We start from the raw sequence: 21,590 nt of genomic DNA, 5'->3' as shown, positions 1-21,590 counted from the left end.
AGTTTAACAAGTTAGTGAATGCGAGTCTCGCCAATGTGACAACTGTGCGTTGATTTTCATTACCAAAGTATGTTGGAACTTCATTTCTTCTAAAACCAAGCTTTATTAAGATTAAAGTAATATGATTCTCATAATCAAGTTGGTTTTTATTTTTAGAAAACAATTTATTTTAATAACATGGTTTTTTATAAGTGATGTTTTATACACATGATGATTGTTTGTAAGCACATAGAAAAGTGGGTGATGCTATTCTTTTAAACTACATCAAAATTTCACATTTAGCATTTTGGTTACTAACATATTGATACAGCCTGTATCATACAGGAGTTAAGGACTTCATACTTGAACCAACTAGGCTGAGACAATAAGGGGGTGTTTGGGATTTCTTATTTTGCCTCCTTATAACTTTTCATTAAGTTAATAAATTACAAAAGTGTAACTTATGTAACTTTTCCTCTCACAATATAAGCAATCCCAAACACCTTATCACTTTTCAATAAGTTATAAGTTGGTGAAAATAAGCAATCCCAAACACCCCCTAAGACGAATTATCCTAAACAGTAGTTCTCTTTTGGAAAAACACATAGCTTACGTTAGACTAGACGTGCACAAATCGGGTACAGTTGAAAAACCCGAACCGGTTTGGAACTGGTTTTTTTCACACCGAGTAGGAAATGGCACCGGTTCCAGTCAGGAACCGGTTCGGTTCCCGACCCGAACCGATGCCCCAAAATGCCAACTTTTAGGAACCGGGTAGGGTAGGAACCGGGACCGGTTATTACGTAAAAACCGGTTCCACCGGTTTTTTTTGAAATTCAAATAATCTAGCCGTTAGAAACCGGTTCCAACGGCTATATAGCCGTTTTTGACCGTTGGAACCGGTTTTTTTTACTATAATTAGGTTATTTTCATTCTATAATTATAAATAGCAAGGTATGGTGTGTACTTGTTAAACCACTTCCAAAACTATAAAACACACTCCAAAACACACTTAACCTTAAACCGACAACAAATGACAACTAATGACGACGTTATTATGGTGATCGAAACAACAAGATGCCCCGATGTTTGGCTATATTACCGTTGGAACCGGTTCCAACGGCTAGTTTGACCTTTTTAAAAAAAACCCGCTGGAACCGGTTTTTTCAGGTAGGAACCAAACCGGGTACAATTAGGAACCGGGTAGGAACCGCTTGGGAAATACAATTAGGGGAACCGGGTATGATTTTCGGGTACAAAAATACCCAGACCGGGTATTTGGTCCATCGGGTAGGAACTGGAACCGGTTCCGGGTCGGTTCCACCGGTTCGGTTCCGGAACCGGTTTTTTTGTGCACGTCTACGTTAGACCATAAAAGACAAACGTCTTAGGCGGTGTTTGGGATTCCTTATAACTTTTTATTAAGTTAATAAATTACAACATTGTAACTTATGAAACTTTTCCTCTCACAATACAAACAATACCAAACACTTTATAACTTTTCACAAAATTATTAAGTTATAAGTTGGTGAAAATAAACAATCCCAAACACCTTCTTAGTGATCTAGAATTCTATATGATGTGACAAATTCCCTTTTTTTTAAAAACAAACCCAACAAAAAAGCACCTAGAACGCTCAGCCTCCACAAGCCGAAGAACAGAGCAACACCAAAAAGAAAACACAAGGGGAAAGTTACATAAAGAAAAACTTACATCAATTTAACCAATCTATCGATCTATTTTTAAACCAAAGATAACCGAGCGACTTATGTGATATGTCTCCTATAATCTCATCCACTTTCACCTCCTTCCTTTCGACTTGATGTGACAAATTCTCTTGGTGAGTTGGTACGCGGTTAATAATTTTATTTTTATTGAAGAGGTGATTAACAAAGTTATTATGTAGAGATAATTTATGAAATAAAAGTGATGAAAAAATTAAAAGAAAAGAGACACAATTTCGAAAATTACAAGTTTGATTATATAGTTAGGGTAATATTGTCATTTTCAAAACAGTAACTAAAGTTTATAATGGAAGTCAGTGTAAATGACGTAATTTGTTACGAAGAGTAAACATAGACAATGTTTATAGAAAGTATAGCGTATCAACCGGTGAATACATGATGGTTTATTGTGGTTCCTAAATGTTTATGGAGTGTGCCAACTTGCAGTTCTTATTAACATCTCACTTCTTAATACTAGTCCAAAATTTCGATCATGTTTGTACCTTGTTTGGATAATGTGTAGGGCTAATATTCTATATTAGTTTTAAGATTGTACATGTTTTTATATTTGCTTAGAGTCGGTGTATTACGTATCTCAGTACGTTTATTTTGTATCATGTTATGTAAACTTGGAGAAATGGGGGATCATATATAAAGGGTCACTTAACCCATTTCTCCACCAACCTTTCATAATTCAAAAACACCTTCTTGGAAATAAAGAGATTTCTCTCTACCAAACACCCATCTTCAAGTCCATCTTTCTTCCTTTTTCTTAAAAACTAAGATCCGAGATCCGAGTGTTGTTAGTGATTTCCGCTATCTAACAACACAGATTGATCCGAGTAAAGTTGTTAGATCCATCCAAAGAGTACCTACAAGTGGTATCAAAGCTTTCGGCTCAACTTTGTGGTTTCGGGTCAAACTTTTCGGGTTTTGATCTTAGCTTTTGGTAGATTTGAGGTTGTTATTCGTGTTACTGACTACTTTTGGAGTGCTTCACATCCTAGAAATATCCGAAAATCTTCAAATCTAAGTTTTTGGTGTTCTTGGTTTTCGTGCTCGGGTTCAAATCCGGTATAAAAACTCAGATCTAGACCAATCTATTGATTTTAGGCTAAAGTCCTTTAGACTTTATTGATCTTTGGCTTCATATTTTCTGGAAAAAAAAATTAAAATTCTATTCGAATGATAAGTTGTCTTCGAATGGATATTTTTCTAATATTATTTTATTTTAATATTATTATAATTATTTTATTAAAAAAAATGTATTAGATCATGAAAAGTATTCGAATGAATATTTTTTAATACTATTTTATTTTAATATTATTATAATCTTTTTATTAAAATAAATTTCTATTCAAATGAATATTTTTTAATATTATTTTATTTTAATATTATTATAATATTTTTATTAAAGAAAATCTATTCGAATGAGTAGATTGTATTCGAATGAATATTATTTTTGTTATAATATTTTTTTTAATATTATTATATTTTAATATTATTATAATTATTTTAAAAAAAATTCTAATCTAATCCAGTCAAATTATTTCGAGTTGACCCGTTGACCGTTGATTTTGACCCGTTGAAAAAAAAATGTTTTGCAATTCTAAGCTTGAAGGAGTCTCAATATGAGGGAAGGCCAAAAGGACATGTTAAAGAAGAATTCAACATGTTTAAACATATTCAAGGAGAATCAATTGCCTCTCTCATCAACAGATTTGAGTCACTCGTTACTAAATTGAGAAGTGTCAGTATCACAAATAAGTTATCTGAGATCAACATGAAATTGTTGAATTCACTGCCTTACACATGGAGTAGCAGTGTGATTACCATCAAGAGAGCAACAAACTTGGATACTTTAACACTCTCAGAGTTGACTTCTACCATCAAGTTTTGGTGCAAAGAAAAAAAAGATGAGACAAGTGTTGCGGGTGTAAGCAGTCAAGCAAGTCCTATTATCCCCGAGTGTGCTGCATGTGAAAGTAGTCAAGCAAGCACCACGTCAAGCTCCGCTAATAGGATTCCTACACCTGCCCCGCTCATTCCCGAGGTACACAAACTTTGCACACAAGATTGTATTGATAAAGTTCTTCATTATAGAAACCACAATGCTAAAATTCTAGAACAAATTCGTAGCATTGAAATTCAGAATGAAGATCTTAAAAAGACTGCAAAGATTTATACTACTATGATCAACACTCATGGTAATGATATGGCAGATCTTAGGGAAAAAGTTTCCATTGCTACAAATTTAGCCAAACGTCATGAAAACCATGTAATTGAACTAAACACTAAAATTGTTAAATTAGAAATTGAGTTAACCCAAAGAAAAGTTGCCATAGAAAATTTTTGAGTTAGCTTCTGAAAAGCTGAATAAATTAATTGGGTCACAAATGGAGTTAAGGATAAAGACTGGAATAGGCTATAATAGTTCTGCCGTACCACCGCCCTTTAATAATAACTATACTAGCCTTCCTTACTTTGATTTTAACTCTTCTCCTGAGGAAAAAATGGTCTATGGTATTGGTCATGTGCCCATATCAAAGACATTTGTTCCTGCTGCTACCAAGACTGTTAATCCAGCTGTTTCTTCAGTTAATCCTAATAGTAGTTCATCTTCTGTGGCAGTTTGTGTAGAAGAAAGTGGATCGATGGAAAGGCCTGTTGAGGTGAACATATCAAGTTGTTCATCATCAAGTTGTGAGACCGAGGATAATTCAAGTAAAAGAAAAGTGTTTGAAAATGATAATCAACTGAGTAATTCATGTAAATACATGTCACCAAATAAAAGATCATTTTCTCAAACAACTAATCAATCACAAAATCCTCAGTCATACAACTGTTTTGATAACAATTACTATGGTCATTATCAACAAAATTTTGTTGATCCATATTACACTAATGTTTTTGATGATTGGGGTCAATCATCAAATGTGTTTTATAATCATGTTCCTTTCCACGGATCACCTTTCCCACCACACAACCATTTTATAGTTCTGATGAGTTCTATAGTGCTCTTAGGAGAAAGTGTCGTTTTGTTTATGGTCATTCTTCTCACCTTGCAAGACATTGCAAACACTGGTTCAAACAGCAACTTGATATTCAAAAGCGGCTTAGTCAGTCCCCAAAAGATGCTTTTAGTAGCCCAGTTTCAAGGACTGATCAAGCTGATAGTGAAGCCAGTGAAGTGGATGTGAGATCCAAAGTCAATAAGGTAAAACACAAGAGAAAACCATTTTGGAAAACTAAAAATGGATAAAATCAAAAAGGATCCTAAGACTGAAAAGTCAAAGGATTCACCAAAAATAGTTTTAAAATCAAGGAAAATTGGATTATAATAATCCCTATTAAATGATATTGGCAATAATAATCCCTATTCATTTTATCGCCACCGGCGGTCCCAAATTCAAAAAGGTTGGCCTCCAATGGCCCCCCTTTAAAATTGACTTAACGGGGTTATAGTTTTTTCTGAATTTTAAACCAATGTTTTATGGCTTTTGATTGTTAGGAGGATACGAGTCGATTGGTGTAAAACATAGTTCAAAACAGTGCTTCATAATGACGAAACAATAATTCGGGTGTTTGAACTTACAATTAACCAAAATCAAGTCGTTTGAATCATTGTTTGGAGCTAAGTTTGATATCATTCAACTCGTATCTTCCTTCCGATTAGTAGCCCTAAAAAGTTAGTTTGAAATTCGGAAAAAAATATAACATCGTTAAGTCCTTTTTAACGGGGGACCATTGGGGGCCAACTTTTTTGAATTTGGGACCGCTAGTGGCGATAAAATGAATAGGGATTATTGTCGGCCAATTTGGGATTATTAAAATCCAATTTTCCTAAAATCAAGAAAACAAAAGTCCAAAATTGCCAAAACCAAGGAACAAGTTTATGCTTGGATTCCTAAGGACTGTTCTTCAAGCGATGAGTCACCAAGAAATAAATTGTTTTCAGAAAATAAAATGAAGTTTAGTCGATCTATGGCCGACTTTCCCGAGACAACTAAGTCTCGGGAACCCATGTCGCTTAGTGCATGTAGGGTCAATCAAGGAGGACTACCAAGAGTATTCGGTGCTTAGATAGTGGTTGCACCCGACATATGATGGAAGACGAACCCTTGTTATTTGATGCTAAACCATTTGATGGCGGATTCGAGTCTTTTATAAGCGACATGGGAGAACTACAAGGAAAAGGAAATGTTTCATACTTTGTGTTTCAACAATGCTCAAATGCCAATACCATTAAATAGGGATTATTAAAATCCAATTTTCCTAAGATCAAGAAAACAAAAGTCCAAAATTGCCAAAACCAAGGAACAAGTTTATGCTTGGATTCCTAAGGACTGTTCTTCAAGCGATGAGTCGCCAAGAAATAAATTGTTTTCAGAAAATAAAATGAAGTTTAGTCGATCTATGGTCGACTTTCCCGAGACAACTAGGTCTCGGGAACCCATGTCCATTTAAACTCTTAGTGCATGTAGGGTCAATCAAGGAGGACTATCAAGAGTATTCGGTGCTTAGATAGTGGTTGCACCCGACATATGATGGAAGACGAACCCTTGTTATTTAATGCTAAACCATTTGATGGCGGATTCGAGTCTTTCATAAGCAACATGGGAGAACTACAAGGAAAAGGAAATGTTTCATACTTTGTGTTTCAACAATGCCATCCATGCTCAAATGGATCAACCACAACTTGTCGAGCGCTTCTCAAGTGATGGATCCAGCGTCAGCTGCTAGGCTTCGGCTTGAATCTCTTCAACTTTGTTATATTGTAAGGCCCCGCTGCCGGTGCATCAAGTTGGACGTTGGATTTACTCATAAACACAGTTCTAAACATCAGAGTTAAATAAAACTTTTGTGGAATATTAAAACTTCAATAAACATTTCAAATCATTACAAAAACTTGTCTCAATTAACATCTTTTGTCTTTCAAACATAAACATCATTTAAATAAAAACGTCATAGGTCTTCAGATGTCAGCTTCTTATTCTTCCACCATGTGTCCTCTTCAAGCTAGCTGCCTCATCCTACTCACATGCGTGCATACTAAAAGTCAGCTACGCTGAGTGAGTTCTAGTTAATCAAGTAACATACAATACTTTCACATACTTATACATACGCATCCAAAGATACATATTATATGTACTTAACCTGCTTATCTTACTTTAGTGCATACATAAGCATATACCTTCTCCCTTTCTTTCATTCTTTCCTTTATTCTTTCTTTGCATACTTTACATCTATTCATACTTTATGTAACACCCCGACCAAAGGCGGATTATACATCGGGGCGCCACATATTGTTTCATTACTCGTGACACTATTGGGTGTCATTATTTAATAAATATATTCATTCGCGCACGCGCAACGTAAACACAAGATAACATAATTCACATAAATCAATATATTATAAGACAAAATATTCGAACAATAATAACTTGTCTTGATACATTTTAATCTAGGTCCAAAAGTAAAAACGTCCTACGTGTCCACAAGCTCCAAATGTAGCTACAGCAAACCTGAACATGTGTTAAAATAAATGTCAAACACTTGCGTGTTGGTGAGAAATCAAGTTTAATTACAATACATAGATAACAATAAATCTGCGCGCAACATGTGTATGTCTGGTTTTCAACAAGGGTGTAATCAGATCGGGATCAAGTCTAAGATTCATAGCTCATAGTCAATCTGTGCTCCCAATTGAGCATAAAACAAGAAAACTGTGCAAGTGTAAACAAAAGAGAAATCATAAACGATTGTTCTCCCGTGTTCATCTAATGGTACCATGAAAACTGCGGAATAGACCGACAAGACGGTTAATGATCCACACATACAAATAAACAGCCAAGTCTACGTCCTCAACACATGGGATACTGCGCGACTAAAGTTCATAAACAAGTTTAAGACTCTAAGTTTGTATGAACACATGAACATCCCAAAACATTAAAAATAAAAAGGGATTAGGTACGAGATTACTCACTTGATAAACGATGTGAAGATAGGTAAAGCAAGAAGCAAAGTTAACCTATAATTAAAGATTATTGTTTTAATGATCGGTTTTAAGTCTTGATTATAAGTTAGCATAATTAATAAGTAAATTATTATATATAATATATATATATTACCGGGAAAAGCAGGGCAGAACAGGGAGGAAGACGGAGGCAGAGAGGGAGGCGGCAGAGAGAGCAAGGAGGAGGTTAAATTAAGTGTTTGTGTGTGATGTGTTAGAAAGAAAATAACATTATTATTTATAAGGAAACCCTAGGGAACACAAAATCCCTAGAAAAGGGGAAAAGATCTCAAAAAGCATAAGATTCCAAAAGCAAAAGATATCAAAAGATATGGCAGCTGCAGGGGACAAGGGAAAAGCTGACAGGGAACAGTAAAAGCATGGGCGGGTCAGATAAAGGTACTGGTCAAGCAAGGAAAAAGCAGATCTCAAAAGATAATGTCAGTCACTTTTTCTGTCAACCAATGGGGTTGGTGCGCATGCTGCGCCAAAAGTGGCTTTTCAGACATAAGACAGGTTAGGTCAACAGCACAGAAGATAAGACAACACAAAAGCAAACGGCTAGATTAAACAGAAGAAAACTCAAAGGGTTTAGCGCGAGAAGGCTCGAGCGCACGCGCGAGGGCGAAGGCTGACAGAACAAACCTTAGCGCGCCGCGGGAAGAACTATTATCCTTAGCGCGCCGCGGGAAGAATTACCATTCTTAGCGCGCCGCGGGAAGAACTACCATTCTTAGCGTGCTGCGAGAAGAACTACAATTCTTAGCGCGTCGCGGGAAGAACTACCGTTCTTAGCGCGCTGCGAGAACAGTTTGCCTCGCGTGTCGCAGGAACAACAGGTCTTCGCGCAGGCTTCCTTGTAAGGAGTCTGGCGCGTGGAGCTGCGCAGACAACCTTAGGCGGGAAGAAACAAAGGACAAGCAAAGACTTAAGAGAAAAAGGGGTTCAAGGCGTAAGGGCGGAACGACGACAAGAGAGAGAAAGAGGCGGGACGGCAACAAGAGGGAAAAGAAGGCGGAAAGAGAGAAGAAGAGGGACGGGACGGCGGAAAGAAAAAGAGAGGAAGAGGCGGGAAGGAAAACATTATTATTAAAAATAAAGTATAAGTAAAAATAAATATTAAATCATAAAAGAAAGAGATCGGATCGGAGAAACGGGTACCTGGGTCGGGTCGGATCGGGGCAGATGTCACAGTCTCCCCTACTTTAAGAAATTTCGTCCCGAAATTTATCTCGAAGTAGGTTGCGCAGAGAACAGGTGCGGGTACTTGATCTTCATTTGATCTTCCCTTTCCCATGTAAACTCGGCTCCGCGCTTGGACTCCCAGCGAACTTTCACGATAGGGATACGACTGCGCTTGGTTTGCTTAACCTCGCGATCCATAATCTCAACAGGCTTCTCAACGAAATGCATAGATTCATCAACTCGAACTTCATCAAGTGGAATGTGAAGGTTCTCGTCAGCTAAACACTTCTTGAGATTGGATACATGGAACGTTGGATGCACATTATTGAGCGCGGGCGGCAGGTCTAGTCTGTAGGCAACTTTTCCTACACGCGCGAGAATCTTAAATGGTCCAACATATCGAGGAGCAAGCTTACCTTTCTTCCCAAAGTGGACAACACCTTTCCAAGGCGATACTTTGAGGAGAACAAGATCACCAACTTGAAATTCGAGAGGCTTTCGCCTGCGATCTGCGTAACTCTTCTGTCGGCTTCTGGCAGTCAGCAGATGATCACGGATCTTGGCGATTTTATCGGTTGTCTCTTGAACTAGTTCGGGTCCTGTGATTTGAACTTCACCCACTTCGCTCCAACAAATCGGGGAGCGGCACTTACGACCGTAAAGTGCTTCAAATGGGGCCATACCAATACTGGAATGATAGCTGTTATTATAAGAGAACTCGATCAAAGGCAGGTGCGAATCCCAATTACCTCCAAAATCAAGAACACAAGATCGGAGCATATCCTCAAGAGTTTGAATAGTTCGCTCAGACTGACCGTCAGTCTGAGGGTGATATGCCGTACTCATGTCCAAGCGAGTTCCTAGCGCAGATTGGAGAGATTTCCAAAAGCGAGATATAAAACGGCCATCGCGATCGGATATGATGCTCAAAGGAGTACCATGGCGGCAGACAATTTCCTTGACATAAAGCTGCGCGAGTTGCTCAACAAGGTAGTTTTCACGAATGGGCAGAAAGTGAGCAGACTTAGTCAAACGATCCACTATTACCCAAATGCTATCATGTTTGCTTGCTGTCAAAGGTAACTTGGTAATAAAGTCCATCGCTATACCTTCCCATTTCCACGTAGGAATTTCTGGTTGTTCGAGCAAACCAGATGGGCGTTGGTGTTCAGCTTTTACTTTAGAACAAGTCAGGCATCTAGCTACGAACACAGCAATATCCTTCTTCATACCGGGCCACCAATAAGTAATGCGCAAATCTTTGTACATCTTATCAGCGCCGGGATGAATAGAATACCGAGATTTATGCGCTTCACTCAGGATGTCAGCGCGAAGATTCTCATCAAAGGGAATCCAGATGCGATTAAGATAACAGAGAATTCCACTCAGATTAGGGACAAAGTGCGCTTCCGCGCCACACGCTAACTCGGCGCGAAGGTTACCATTACTGATGGATGCGCGCTGCGCGTCACGAATACGCGATTCAAGGTTGTTTTGAATCGGCGCGAAGTGAAGCTGCGTGCGCGGCAAGATACAGTTAAGCTGGCAGGGTTTTTGGCTGAGCGCATCGGCTACCACATTAGCCTTACCAGGATGATACCGGATCTCACAATCGTAATCGCTGATGAGTTCGTTCCATCGGCGTTGCCTCATGTTGAGTTCCTTTTGATCAAAGATATGCTGAAGGCTTTTATGGTCAGTGTAGAGGATACACTTGGTACCATAAAGGTAGTGTCTCCAGATCTTCAAGGCGAAAACAACTGCGCCTAGTTCGAGGTCGTGAGTTGTATAATTCTTTTCATGAACCTTGAGTTGCCTTGATGCGTAAGCGATAACCTTGCCTCGTTGCATAAGAACACAACCGAGACCTTGGTTGGATGCATCGCAATACACGACAAAATCATCATTACCCTCAGGTAGCGCAAGAACAGGAGCTTCACACAACAAACGCTTGAGCGTCAGAAAGGCTTCTTCTTGCTTCGAGCCCCAAATATACAGTTTACCTTTGTGCGTCAGAGCTGTTAAAGGCAATGCGATCTTCGAGAAGTTCGAAATAAATCGCCGGTAGTAACCAGCTAAGCCCAGAAAGGAACGGATCTCAGAAGGAGTGGATGGCGTAATCCAGTTCTTGATTGCTTCAATTTTGGATGGGTCGACATGAATACCCATCTTGTTTACAACATGACCAAGAAACAGTACTTCATCCGACCAAAATTCACACTTGGAGAGCTTGGCAAAGAGCTGCTCGGCTCTAAGCTTTTGCAACACCAACCGAAGATGTTGCTCATGCTCGGCCTTGGTCTTAGAATAAATCAGAACGTCATCGATAAACACAATCACGAATTTATCCAAGAAAGGCCTACACACCCGATTCATTAGATCCATGAAAACGGCGGGTGCGTTGGTTAAACCGAAGGACATGACCAAGAATTCAAAATGGCCATAACGAGTTCGAAAAGCAGTCTTCGGAACATCTTCATCGCGGATGCGCAACTGGTGATAGCCAGAGCGGAGATCAATCTTGGAGAAACAAGAGGCACCTTGGAGTTGATCAAAGAGGTCGTCAATACGCGGTAAGGGATACCGGTTCTTAATGGTGAGTTTGTTCAACTCGCGGTAATCGATACACATGCGAAACGAACCATCTTTCTTTTTAACGAACAACACCGGAGCACCCCAGGGCGAAGAGCAAGGGCGAATGAATCCTTTAGCGGTCAACTCTTGAAGTTGGCTTGCCAATTCTTGCATCTCAGCGGGTGCAAGACGATAAGGAGATTTAGCTACGGGGGAAGCACCAGGGACAAGATCAATACGGAACTCGACTTCACGAGCGGGAGGGATACCAGGAAGATCATCAGGAAAAACTTCAGGGAAATCACGCACAACAGGGATATCGCGAAGCTTCTTCTTTCCTTCATCGGGTTTAACCACATGGGCTAAGAAAGCAATACACTTCTTCCGCATGAGCCTTCGGGCTTCGGCGCAAGACATAAGTTTAAGACCGCTGGAGGGTTTTTCGCCGTAGATGTGAAGATCACCATTTTCTCGAGGTATGCGAATCATCTTCTTGGCGCAAATAACTTCGGCGCGATTATTCGAGAGCCAGTCCATACCAATGATAACATCAAAGCTTCCAAGAGGCATGGGGATGAGGTCGATCAGAAAATCGTTTTTGTTAAGGTTAAGCGTGCAATCTTTAATCACTGAGTTAATCAAAACAGTTTCACCATTAGCCAATTCAACTGAAAAATTTTCTTTTAAATCGCTGCGCGGTCGCGCAAGCTTCTGCTCAAACGCGCGAGAGATAAAACTTCGATCGGCGCCAGTATCAAAAAGTACAGAAGCATAAAATCCGTTAAGTAAAAATGTACCATTAACTACGTCATTATTCGCTTGCGCTTGGTGTGCGGTTATGTTAAAAGCTCGTCCACGCGTCACTTGGTTCGAAATCTGGTTCACCGGATTCGCTTGCGTAATCTGAACTTGTAGTCTCGGGCACGTGTTCCGGAAATGACTGGGATCACCGCAGTTAAAGCACGATCTGGGTCGTGGGTTTTGGTAGGTTGGTTGTGGGTTCTGCGGGTAGACTGGTGATGTTGGCGCAATTGGATTGGCGGGAAGAACTCTACAGTTTTCCGCCATGTGACCAGCGCGGCCACATCGGTGACAAAGTCGACACGGGGTTTGGGTTGGGTGGTGAAATCTACAGGTTGGGCAAAAGGGTTGGTTTCCTGTGTAAGGTTTCTTAGTTGGCGGGGCAGGGAGTACCGGATTGGTTAAGGCATAGTTATGGACTACAGGAGGTGTTGGGTAGGTTGACAGTGGGTTAGGCGCGTAAACTGGAGGTTGGTAGATGGGTTGCTGGACAATGGGCGGGCTGGTAAGCGCATAGGCCTTGCGCCTGCGCTTGAGGTTGCTACGGTTTGAGGGTTCTGGTTTGGTTTTTGTTGGTTCAGGGACAGTCTTGGTGGGTTTGGTCTTCTCAGTTCCCCGCAGGAACAGGGTTCCTGCTCTGACATGGTTGTCGCTGAGCACAGCGGCCAACTCGATGGCGTCAGAGAGGGTTGCTGGGTTTCTGGCCCATACAGAATCTTGAATTTCCATGGGGAGACCCCCGAGGAATTTCTCGATTGCTCGGCGTGAAGGGGTAACAAGGTGAGGGACCAGTAAGCTTAGCTCGTGGAAGCGCGTCGCGTACTCGCGCGCTTCTCCACTGTATTGCTTTAGGTTCCAAAATTCTTCCTCCAGGCGCTTTACTTCGTTGGGAGGGCAGAATTCTCGCGTCAAGAGATCCTTAAATTCCTCCCAGAGCATGCTGGTAGCAGCCTCTGCGCCACGCGCATGAGCTATTCCATTCCACCATGTAAGCGCTCTAGATTCCAGGACACTAGAAGCATATAGGGTTCGTCTGTCTGAGGGGCATTGGGTGTGGAGGAAAGTGTTTTCTATTTTCTCAAGCCACTGGAGCATCACGGTGGCTCCTTCAAGACCTGTGAACTTTGGAGGGTTACCCGCATTAAAGGACTTAATGTTATAACTGGAGGTATTAGCATTGTTTTGGTTTAAGGCTTGGGCTATTGCGGCGGCCATTTCCTGGGAACGTTGCTGCGATCGCCTGCGCGAGGCTTCTCTCCTTTGATGACGGCGAGATAGCGGAGGCATTCTATAAAAGTTTTAATTTTGGTTAATGTCTTAGCGCAAAGTATAATCTTATAAAGCTTGGTTTCACGGAGTCAGTTACTGTCAAAAGTTAAAGTAAAATAAATGACCCTAAATGCAGACTTAATAAAGGTAACAAATTCGAATCAAGAATCGACAATTCATGTATCACCATGACTTTCCGAATTCCCAATTTAAAATATACGAGCAAACGAGTATTGGAGATTGACGATTCATGTATCACCATGACTTTTCAATCCTCAATATAAAATATACAAGAAAATGAGTATTGGAAGTTGACAATTCATGTATCACCATGACTTTTCAAGTCTCCCATCTCAGAACATAATCGTAAATGGAAATTGAAAATCAACTATTCATGTATCACCATGACTTTTCGGATTTTCAAATCCAACAAACGAATATGTAAGTAAAATCAATAAAAATCGAAATTCAGCAAAAATCGAAATATCGCGAAATAAATCATAAAATCAAATACTGCGTCTGCGCAAGCATATTTATAAATAACGAGTAATTAACAATAAGCGCGCAAACATGAGATTTCTCTCATGCGCGAGAAGGGACTCTTAGGTATTCTAGGCCGTTACGTCTAACCACCTATCCTAAAGTCAACGAGCTCTGATACCAATCTGTAACACCCCGACCAAAGGCGGATTATACATCGGGGCGCCACATATTGTTTCATTACTCGTGACACTATTGGGTGTCATTATTTAATAAATATATTCATTCGCGCACGCGCAACGTAAACACAAGATAACATAATTCACATAAATCAATATATTATAAGACAAAATATTCGAACAATAATAACTTGTCTTGATACATTTTAATCTAGGTCCAAAAGTAAAAACGTCCTACGTGTCCACAAGCTCCAAATGTAGCTACAGCAAACCTGAACATGTGTTAAAATAAATGTCAAACACTTGAGTGTTGGTGAGAAATCAAGTTTAATTACAATACATAGATAACAATAAATCTGCGCGCAACATGTGTATGTCTGGTTTTCAACAAGGGTGTAATCAGATCGGGATCAAGTCTAAGATTCATAGCTCATAGTCAATCTGTGCTCCCAATTGAGCATAAAACAAGAAAACTGTGCAAGTGTAAACAAAAGAGAAATCATAAACGATTGTTCTCCCGTGTTCATCTAATGGTACCATGAAAACTGCGGAATAGACCGACAAGACGGTTAATGATCCACACATACAAATAAACAGCCAAGTCTACGTCCTCAACACATGGGATACTGCGCGACTAAAGTTCATAAACAAGTTTAAGACTCTAAGTTTGTATGAACACATGAACATCCCAAAACATTAAAAATAAAAAGGGATTAGGTACGAGATTACTCACTTGATAAACGATGTGAAGATAGGTAAAGCAAGAAGCAAAGTTAACCTATAATTAAAGATTATTGTTTTAATGATCGGTTTTAAGTCTTGATTATAAGTTAGCATAATTAATAAGTAAATTATTATATATAATATATATATATTACCGGGAAAAGCAGGGCAGAACAGGGAGGAAGACGGAGGCAGAGAGGGAGGCGGCAGAGAGAGCAAGGAGGAGGTTAAATTAAGTGTTTGTGTGTGATGTGTTAGAAAGAAAATAACATTATTATTTATAAGGAAACCCTAGGGAACACAAAATCCCTAGAAAAGGGGAAAAGATCTCAAAAAGCATAAGATTCCAAAAGCAAAAGATATCAAAAGATATGGCAGCTGCAGGGGACAAGGGAAAAGCTGACAGGGAACAGTAAAAGCATGGGCGGGTCAGATAAAGGTACTGGTCAAGCAAGGAAAAAGCAGATCTCAAAAGATAATGTCAGTCACTTTTTCTGTCAACCAATGGGGTTGGTGCGCATGCTGCGCCAAAAGTGGCTTTTCAGACATAAGACAGGTTAGGTCAACAGCACAGAAGATAAGACAACACAAAAGCAAACGGCTAGATTAAACAGAAGAAAACTCAAAGGGTTTAGCGCGAGAAGGCTCGAGCGCACGCGCGAGGGCGAAGGCTGACAGAACAAACCTTAGCGCGCCGCGGGAAGAACTATTATCCTTAGCGCGCCGCGGGAAGAATTACCATTCTTAGCGCACCGCGGGAAGAATTACCATTCTTAGCGCGCCGCGGGAAGAACTACCATTCTTAGCGTGCTGCGAGAAGAACTACAATTCTTAGCGCGTCGCGGAAAGAACTACCGTTCTTAGCGCGCTGCGAGAACAGTTTGCCTCGCGTGTCGCAGGAACAACAGGTCTTCGCGCAGGCTTCCTTGTAAGGAGTCTGGCGCGTGGAGCTGCGCAGACAACCTTAGGCGGGAAGAAACAAAGGACAAGCAAAGACTTAAGAGAAAAAGGGGTTCAAGGCGTAAGGGCGGAACGACGACAAGAGAGAGAAAGAGGCGGGACGGCAACAAGAGGGAAAAGAAGGCGGAAAGAGAGAAGAAGAGGGACGGGACGGCGGAAAGAAAAAGAGAGGAAGAGGCGGGAAGGAAAACATTATTATTAAAAATAAAGTATAAGTAAAAATAAATATTAAATCATAAAAGAAAGAGATCGGATCGGAGAAACGGGTACCTGGGTCGGGTCGGATCGGGGCAGATGTCACACTTTACATACTTATACGTTTTAAAGAGCCTTACGTCCTACTGCCTCGAGTATTATTAGGGCTCAGTCTCTTTTCTGCCTCGGATATTATTAGGGCCCGGTCCCTTTTCTGGCTCGGATATTATTAGGGTCCGGTCCCTTTTCTGCCTCGAGTATTATTAGGGCTCGATCCCTTTCTTCTGTACCTTGCCATCCCATTATATTCGTTCATAACATACATATATCATCCATTCATTATATATAACATTCATATCTTTAATTATAACCTGGAAGTACATGCAATATCCGAAGATCGTTTACGTACCAACAAGCAATCATTCATATATTTCACACAAACATATATGGCATACACTTACCACTTAAGATAAGTGTATTAACTATTCACATCGAGTATGCACACAGCCCCGAAAACATAACAAGGAATGGGGCTAGAAACTCACCTGGATCCTGTCACCCTCTCCATTAAATGGTTATCCCTTTCTTTAACTGTGCTCGCTAACTGTACATTAATTACATGTATCAATAATTTTCCTATTCACATTATTCGAGTTTCAGCCAAAATGGCTAAGTCTGGTCTATTCTAATGGCCTTATAAAGTATCGTATTCATTAGCATGGTCTTGTATTAGGATACAATCTACTTAGAATATAATTTCATCATTAAGGTATTCAGTTGACTTGATGTTAGAATACACATGCACTTGCATGGATGTGTATATGAACATAACACGTAGTCATTATACATGTACTCGGATGCAATATGAATACCCTTGATATTTGATTATAACATACTTGTGCATCCCTTTCCTTTTTTTCTTTATTGAAATCGGGTCATACAAGGCATTCGAATAGGTACATTGTATTCGAGTAATACAATGTATTCGATTATATATAGTGTAATCGAGTCCATACCTTGTATTCGAACCATGGCGTAATTGAGTATACACTTGTATTTGAAATCTATGTTGTATTCAAGTACATACATGTCACACCCTCAAAATCCACTAACGGAGTTTTACCGTCAGATGGTGTGAACTAACATGATCGGAATCATTAGTTATATCAAACACCATAATTAAATTTTTCAAAACCAACCAAGACATCAAGTCTTAAATAAAATGCGGAAACGTAAACTGTAAAGCAAATAGTGGCGTCACACAGGACGACTTAAAGCAACAGTTATCATGATAAAATTTAAAAGAAGTTTAAAACAATAGAGTTCAGAGTATGCATGTCCTATACCGCTCGTCCGCCTCGGCTACCTGAGATAAACATACTAAAAGTATCAACACAGGGCTGGTGAGTTCACAGGTTTACATAAATTAAGCGTTGCGTTTTAGCGTTACCAGATAGTTTTATGTCAATTATGTATCAATAGGTAGCTAACCTATCAAGCATGTATTACTAAGTGTTCGACACCGAAGCTGACTGTTTATACAATTGCCTTGCCATCATGTCAACCACGACCATGGTAATGTGTTAGCCAAAATTACACGCACTCGACCTACAGTCGAGTTTAGAGTTGGGTAGGGTTTGTCAAACCTAGTAGTACTACTCAAAGGTGACTCGCTATTATCCAATATTATCCGTTTCGATGTTCAGAAGGACTTAGTAGGTTTGTTGCCACTTAGCCTTACAAGTGATATATAAAGAGTAACAAAATCTAAAGCGTTGGAGTATGTTATATCCCCCTAATAAAAACGTTAAAGAGTAAAAGGGGCCGTGAAACTCACTGTTTGCGAAGTTAACAAAAATCCAAGAAAAGTGTGCGTCACAGAAATCCTCACTAGTGCTCTAAAAACAAAAATGATATTTCTAAGTGTTTGAACTACGAGTGAGTCTCTAGACTCGACACATAAAAGTTGTGCATGAGATGTGTTCGTTTGTGAAACAAGTGCGACTCGACAAACACGTTGGTGATAAGTTACATGTGTGAACAAGTATAGTGTTAAGCGTTAATACAGTACATCATCAGTAAAATATCTACCACAAGGGCAAATATGTCAAACACATAGCAAACATCGGTCAAATAATCACTTTTCATGCTAAATCAAAGAATTCAGCAGCTAAGTTAACGAGACAGATTTTAACACGTCAATAATACTCTATTTCACTAACCATACATGTAGATAAAATCACCAAAATTCATCACAGAAGCACAACTGAGTTAGGTTTCTAAAAATATTTTTATTATATTTTTATTACATACGGTTTTCTCACAGTGATCAAAACAACACAGTAAACACACAGCAGTCATTATCATGCGCAACAAAACTTTATTTACTATTCATGTTACATGGTTAATCCAATCAATACAAGGCCAATTGGGTTAGATTCTATACTCAAATTATTAACTTCCAGAAGTTGAATCAACTCAATTGGTCTTGTAATTTGTGAGATACACTAATTACAAAACAGCCTACAAGAAGGCTTCTCGAAACAGACTCGCACAACAGATTTGTATATTAATAAAAACTAATTTCCACACGTCCAAAAATTACAAGCTCAGACTCTTTAGAAACCAGACTCAACTTACTACATCATAGAATCAATAATCACTTCCAAACACTTCATTAACATCCAGTTACAGTCGTTTTAACATGCAATTATGAGTCTGTCCAGCATCAGTTTTCATCAAAAAAACTCAACAAACTACTAATTTATGAACCAAGAATCATGCATACAACCCTAACTCATCAATAATCAATACATTTAACATTTAGGGTTTATGATTATCATGTTTAATGATGCAAATAATTGATAAAATAGATTAGATAGGGTATTTAATTTACCTAGTTAGCAACCTTGGATCTTCAACAACTTGTAATTATTCTTGTATGTATGTGTGTGTGTGTTCGATCGATCAAAGAGAGGGGCTGAGAGGGCTGCCTTTGCTAGAGGGAGAGGGAGAGGAAAGGGAATTAGGTTTTAGGTAATTAAGTTGTTTAAATAATTATCCAAGTTACACTTTACCCCCTAACCTTCTAGTTTACTTAGTTATAGCACAACTATTCTTTTTCATCCATAATATAATTGTTATACATGCACACATGAAGTCACATATGAACATAACACGTAATTGTATCAAGTACTTGTTAATGATTTGTTCACCAACGGTTTGAGTCAACTCGTGTGTGTTTCGGTTAAACTCCGAAAGACTACTTGTGTAACGATTGTCATGTGTCATTTAATCCTAATTAAATGCAATTTGAAATGCGTTGACTGGAATGACATAGTTCGTGTGATCTTGCGTTTGAATTAACAGAGTTTGGATTAACGGGGTTAACCTGAAATTGACGAGTGTCACAATACATGTATTCAAACCATGCATTGTAATCGAATAAAGCATGCATTCGAATGTATGTAACTTTCCAAACCTCCATTGTATTCGAATGTATCCAAGTAATCGAGTATGTGTAATGTAATTGAATGCATGCATGTGTTCGAATTCCTTTAGTGTATTCGAGTCATGTATGTATTCGAATGTGAGCATGTACGCGAGTCATGCCATTGTATTCGAACGTGCATATGTATTCGAGTCTTTGATGTAATCGATTAAGTATAGTGTATGCGAGTCATGCTATTGTATTCAAAGGTCACCATTGTATTCGAGTCTCAATGTAATCGAGTTATACACATGTATTAGAACAGGTGCAGTGTAATCAAATGTAAACATGTATTCGAGTTTGCTCAATGTAATCGAATATTACATTGTATGCAAGTTTATCTATTGTATTCGGATTTATACCATGTAATCGAATCCTTGTAGTGTAATCGAACCAGTTGTTACAGTTTGGCTCCTTTATCACCGTTATCATCACATTTCATGACCTTAACACCTTATTATGGTTCGACATCAACCCATAAACGTTCCCGCTTCCATTTTCGTCCAAGACTTAACTCGTTTATCCATAAAGCTTGGACCTTTATGGGTTTAAAACGTTCTTGGGCTAGATATACGGTTTTTTCATGAGCCGTATACATACATGAGTTCGTTAATTCCATAATAACTATCAAGTTTACATTTTTATGGTTCGTCTAGACCCAATCTACTTCTAGGGCTAAGTTTCATGACTAACCGTTCATAAAACGTAATCTTTAAGATAAAGAACATACCTTTAATCGTTTGTTAGGTCACGGCTAGCTTCGGTTATGAACAACAATCTTGTATCTTGCTTGTATATCCAAGATTTACCAAGATCTAGGTTCGGTTTGGTCTTGGATCTTCTCTCTTGGTTCACGACCGTGATATAGGGTGTATTTGTGTGTTTTAGAGCGTGTAGGGAATTATGAAAGATATAAATGAGGGTTTTATGGAGGTTTAAGGGGGGGGGGGTATTTATGCCCTCTCAAGCCCATGGACCTAAGGCCCATTGTGACATTCGTCAATTTCGGGTCTTGCTTGTATTTGTATATGTATTCGTTTATTATGAAAACTGAACCGTTTTGTAAACCGAAGCTTATGATATAATCAAAATGATAGATTTTATGTTACAATATTGTTTCACACTTGCTGGGTCTTGAAAACATCATTTTCGGTCTTTATAACGCATTAAAAACACTTAAAACGAACTCCGGTGACCATTCTGTCATTTTTGAAAGACATCACCAGTCACCACCCCAGGAATAGCCCTATACGCTGCGTATTGCGACCTGGTGCAGACTTGCAGCCCGTATTTGGCTTATTTTTGTGCAAACATGTGACCAAACCATCCCATTTTCATGCAAAACACTTTATACTTGACCATTTCAACTTACCCTATATATACACCACCATTTCCATCCATTATTCCCTGCTACAACTCCAAAAACTCTCTCAAATTCAAAGATCTTAAGGTTGTTTTCTTAGTGTTCTTGAAGGTTTGACTTCTAAAGGTCAAACTGAGTTATTTTTTCATTTTAATTAGCTTATGTAGTCTTATTAATACTTGTTTATGGTGACACAACATATATATAATACACACCCCTTATTACCTTTGGTAGTTGCTTCTCCGACTCCGGTTGGTCAAGCTTCGGACTTCGTAAGGCAAGGCTTCATGTAGGACTTTCGTGGTCCTTGATATATATACACTTATATAACTTGTTACACATATTAATCATGCTTAACTTCTACTCATTTTAGTTTGTTTGTCACATTTACAAGTCTTGGGTATGTGGAGACCATCTATGAACGCGTTGTGAGATGGAAACCGAACCAAACCGAACATTTGTATAAAAGAATTGTTGACTTTTTAGTTATAAATCTTAAGTATTTTCATTTGTACATTATTATACAAGATCTATGATATTTGGGCATGTGGAAACCATCAAGGAACGTATTGTGAGTTGGAAACCGAACCAATCCGATTTTTACTCGCTTAAGACACACAAGTGTGTTTTTAGCTATCAAGACTTGTATATT

Source organism: Bidens hawaiensis, unplaced genomic scaffold, assembly GCF_021521415.1.
Source record: "Bidens hawaiensis isolate Kalapana, Puna unplaced genomic scaffold, B.hawaiensis_p1.1 tig00029390_1, whole genome shotgun sequence".
NCBI classification, from domain to species: Eukaryota; Viridiplantae; Streptophyta; class Magnoliopsida; order Asterales; family Asteraceae; genus Bidens; species Bidens hawaiensis.
The sequence above is the reverse complement of the archived record's forward strand: the minus strand, read 5'-3'. Positions refer to the sequence as shown.